At 49.9% G+C, this 3,494-nt stretch overlaps 9 non-coding genes and 2 pseudogenes across 9 annotated transcripts; all 11 read left to right on the forward strand.

Annotated features, from left to right (window-relative positions):
• LOC124893019 lies at window positions 1-114 on the forward strand (the record flags this gene model as incomplete). Its single annotated transcript, XR_007050510.1, has 1 exon — window positions 1-114. It is a non-coding gene; the product is annotated as a 5S ribosomal RNA (ribosomal RNA).
• Window positions 115-290: 176 nt separating this feature from the next.
• On the forward strand, window positions 291-409 carry LOC124893023 (annotated as a pseudogene).
• Window positions 410-530: 121 nt separating this feature from the next.
• On the forward strand, window positions 531-649 carry LOC124893018. Its single transcript, XR_007050509.1, has one exon. It is a non-coding gene; the product is annotated as a 5S ribosomal RNA (ribosomal RNA).
• A 203-nt stretch (window positions 650-852) lies between these two features.
• Window positions 853-971, forward strand: LOC124893020. Its single transcript, XR_007050511.1, has one exon. It is a non-coding gene; the product is annotated as a 5S ribosomal RNA (ribosomal RNA).
• A 438-nt stretch (window positions 972-1,409) lies between these two features.
• LOC124893028 lies at window positions 1,410-1,528 on the forward strand. Its single transcript, XR_007050517.1, has one exon. It is a non-coding gene; the product is annotated as a 5S ribosomal RNA (ribosomal RNA).
• A 176-nt stretch (window positions 1,529-1,704) lies between these two features.
• LOC124893024 lies at window positions 1,705-1,823 on the forward strand (annotated as a pseudogene).
• Window positions 1,824-1,998: 175 nt separating this feature from the next.
• Window positions 1,999-2,117, forward strand: LOC124893021. Its single transcript, XR_007050512.1, has one exon. It is a non-coding gene; the product is annotated as a 5S ribosomal RNA (ribosomal RNA).
• A 178-nt stretch (window positions 2,118-2,295) lies between these two features.
• Window positions 2,296-2,414, forward strand: LOC124893025. Its single transcript, XR_007050514.1, has one exon. It is a non-coding gene; the product is annotated as a 5S ribosomal RNA (ribosomal RNA).
• Window positions 2,415-2,591: 177 nt separating this feature from the next.
• On the forward strand, window positions 2,592-2,710 carry LOC124893026. The gene has a single exon (XR_007050515.1). It is a non-coding gene; the product is annotated as a 5S ribosomal RNA (ribosomal RNA).
• Window positions 2,711-2,886: 176 nt separating this feature from the next.
• Window positions 2,887-3,005, forward strand: LOC124893027. Its single transcript, XR_007050516.1, has one exon. It is a non-coding gene; the product is annotated as a 5S ribosomal RNA (ribosomal RNA).
• A 176-nt stretch (window positions 3,006-3,181) lies between these two features.
• On the forward strand, window positions 3,182-3,300 carry LOC124893022. Its single transcript, XR_007050513.1, has one exon. It is a non-coding gene; the product is annotated as a 5S ribosomal RNA (ribosomal RNA).
• The last annotated feature ends 194 nt before the right edge of the window (window positions 3,301-3,494 follow it).

The following is a 3,494-nucleotide window of genomic DNA, read 5'->3' on the forward strand; positions in this document are numbered from 1 at the left end:
CGATCATACCAGCACTAACGCACCGGATCCCATCAAAACTCCGTAGTTAAGCGTGCTTGGGCGAGAGTAGTACTAGGATGGGTGTCCCCCTGGGAAGTCCTCGTGTTGCATCCCTTCCTTTTTTTTACCTTTAAAATTCGGTTTAATTATACCGGTTCGATCGGCGAAACTTTTTGTTTTTCCTCTTGGTGGAAACGAGAAAGGGGGCAAGGCGCAGGGGAGCGCGTGCGGGGTGTGACGGGCGGCGGAGGAGAAAGAAGCATAATAGAATTTGGAGTGCTGGGAATGACGGATGTGATCATCCCAGCACTAACGCACCGTATCCCATCGAAACTCCGAAGTTAAGCGTGCTTGTGCGAGAGTTGTACTAGGATAGGTGACCCCCTGGGAAGTCCTCGTGTTGCATCCCTTATTTTTTTTTCCTCTTGGCAGAAACAAGAAAGGGGGCGAGGCGCGGAGGCCCGCGTGCGGGGTGTGACGTGCGGCGCAAGAGAAAGAGGCATAATTGAATTTGGAGTGCTGGCAATGACGGATGCGATTATACCAGCACTAACGCACCGGATCCCATCAGAACTCTGAAGTTAAGCGTGCTTGGGCGGGAGTAGTACTAGGATGGGTGACCCCCTGGGAAGTCCTCGTGTCGCATCCCTTCTATTTTTTTTCCTTTAAAATTCGGTTCTATTTTTTTTCCTTTAAAATTCGGTTTAATTTTGCCGGTTCGATCGACGAATCTTTTTGTTTTTCCTCTTGGCGGGAACGAGAAAGGGGGCAAGGCGCAAGGGCGCGCGTGCGGGGTGTGACGGGCGGCGGAGGAGAAATAGGCATAATAAAATTTGAAATGGTGGGAATGACGGATGCGATCATATCAGCACTAACGCATCGGATCCCACCGGAACTCCGAAGTTAAGCGTGCTTGGGAAAGAGTTGTACTAGGATGGGTGACCCACTGGGAAGTCTTCGTGTTGCATCCCTTCCATTTTTTGTCCTTTAAAATTCGGTTTAATTTTGCCAGTTCGATCGGCGAATCTTTTTATTTTTCCTCTTGGCGAAAACAAGAAAGGGGGCGAGGCGCGGAGGCCCGCGTGCGGGGTGTGACGGGCGGCGCAGGAGAAAGAGGCTTAATAGAATTTGGAGTGCTGGGAATGACGGATGCGATTATACCAGCACTAACGCACCAGATCCCATCAGAAATCCGAAGTTAAGCGTGCTTGGGCGAGAGTAGTGTTGCATCCTTTCCTTTTTTTTTTCTTTAAAATTCGGTTTAATTATGCCGGTTCGATCAACGAATCTTTTTGTTTTTCCTCTTGGCGGAAACGAGGAAGGGGGCAAGGTGTAAGGGCGCGCGTGCGGGGTGTGACGGGCGGCGGAGGAGAAAAAGACATAATAGAATTTGGAGTGCTAGGAATGACGGATGCACTCATACCAGCACTAACGCACCGGATCCCACCGGAACTCCGAAGTTAAGCGTGCTTGCGAGAGAGTTGTACTAGGATGGGTGACCCACTGGGAAGTCCTCTTGTTGCATCCCTTCCTTCTTTTGTCCTTTAAAATTCGATTTAATTTTGCCGGTTCGATCGGCGAATCTTTTTGTTTTTCCTCTTGGCGGAAACGAGAAAGGGGGCAAGGCGAAGGGGCGCGTGTGCGGGGTGTGACGGGCGGCGGAGGAGAAAGAAGCATAATACAATTAAGAGTGCTGGGAATGACGGATGTGATTATACCAGCACTAACGCACCGTATCCCATCGGAACTCCGCAGTTAAGCGTACTTGGGCGAGAGTTCTACTAGGATGGGTGACCCCCTGGGAAGTCCTCGGGTTAAATCAATTCCTTTTTTTTTTCTTTAAAATTCGGTTTAATTTTGCCGGTTCGATCGGCGAATCTTTTTGTTTTTCCTCTTGGCGGAAACGAGAACGGGGGGAAGGCAAAGGGGCGCGCGTGCGGTGTGTGACTGGCGGCGCAGGAGAAAGAGGCATAATAGAATTTAGAGTGCTGGGAATTTGGATGCGATCATACCAGTACTAACACACTGGATCACATCAGAACTCGAAAGTTAAGCGTGCTTGGGCGAGAGTAGTACTATGATCGGTGACCCCCTGGGAAGTCCTCCTGTTGCTTCCCATCCTTTTTTTTTGTCCTTTAAAATTCGGTTTAATTTTGCCGGTTCGATCGACTAATCTTTTCATTTTTCCTCTTAGCGGAAATAAGAAAGGGGGCGAGGCGTGGTGGCCCGCGTGAGGGGTGTGTCGGGCGGTGCAGGAGAAAGAGGCAAAATAGAATTTGAAGTGCTGGGAATGACGGATGCGATCATACCAGCACTAACGCATCGGATCCCATCAGAACTCCGAAGTTAAGCGTGCTTGGGCGGGAGTAATACCAGGATGGGTGACCCCCTGAGAAGTCCTCGTGTTGCATCCCATCCATTTTTTATTCCTTTAAAATTCGGTTTAATTTTACCGGTTCGATCGGCGAATCTTTTTGTTTTTCCTCCGGGCGGAAACGAGAAAGGGGGCAAGACGCAGGGGCGCGCGTGCGGGGTGTGACGGGCGACGGAGGAGAAAGAACCATAATAGAATTTGGAGTGCTGGTAATGACGGATGTGATCATACCAGCACTAACGCACCGTATCCCATCGGAACTCCGAAGTTAAGCGTGCTTGGGCGAGAGTTGTACTAGGATGGGTGACCCCCTGGAAAGTCCTCGTGTTGCATCCCTTCCTTTTCTTTTCCTTTAAAATTCGGTTTAATTTTGCCTGTTGGATCGGCGAATCTTTTTGTTTTTCCTCTTGGCGGAAACAAGAAAGGGGGCGAGGCGCGGAGGCCCGCGTGCGGGGTGTGACGAGCAGCAGAGGAGAAAGAGGCATAATAGAATTTGGAGTGTTGGGAATGACGAATGCGATAATACCAGCACTAACGCACCGGATCTCATCAGAACTCCGAAGTTAAGCGTGCTTGGAAGGGAGTAGTCCTAGGATGGGTGACCCCCTGGGAAGTCCTCGTGTTGCATCCTATCCTTTTTTTATTCCTTTAAAATTCGGTTTAATTTTGTCGGTTCGATCGGCGTATCTTTTTGTTTTTCCTCTTGGCAGAAACGAGAACGGGGGCAAGGCGCAGGGGCGCGCTTCCTGTGTGTGACTGGCGGCGCAGGAGAAAGAGGCATAATAGAATTTGGAGTGCTGGGAATTTGGATGCGATCATACCAGTACTAACACACTGGATCCCATCAGAACTCGGAAGATTAGCGTGCTTGGGCGAGAGTAATACTATGATGGGTGACCCCTTGGGAAGTCCTCCTATTGCATCCCATCCTTTTTTTTTGTCCTTCAAAATTCGGTTTAATTTTGCCAGTTCGATCGACTAATCTTTTTGTTTTTCTTATTGGAGGAAACAAGAAAGGGGGCGAGGCGTGGAGGCCCGCGTGCGGGGTGCGACGGGCGGCGCAGGAGAAAGAGGCATAATAGAATTTGGAGTGCTGGGAATGACGGATACGATCATACCA

The sequence above is a fragment of the Capsicum annuum genome, unplaced genomic scaffold (assembly GCF_002878395.1).
Source record: "Capsicum annuum cultivar UCD-10X-F1 unplaced genomic scaffold, UCD10Xv1.1 ctg53222, whole genome shotgun sequence".
Classification (NCBI taxonomy): Eukaryota; Viridiplantae; Streptophyta; class Magnoliopsida; order Solanales; family Solanaceae; genus Capsicum; species Capsicum annuum.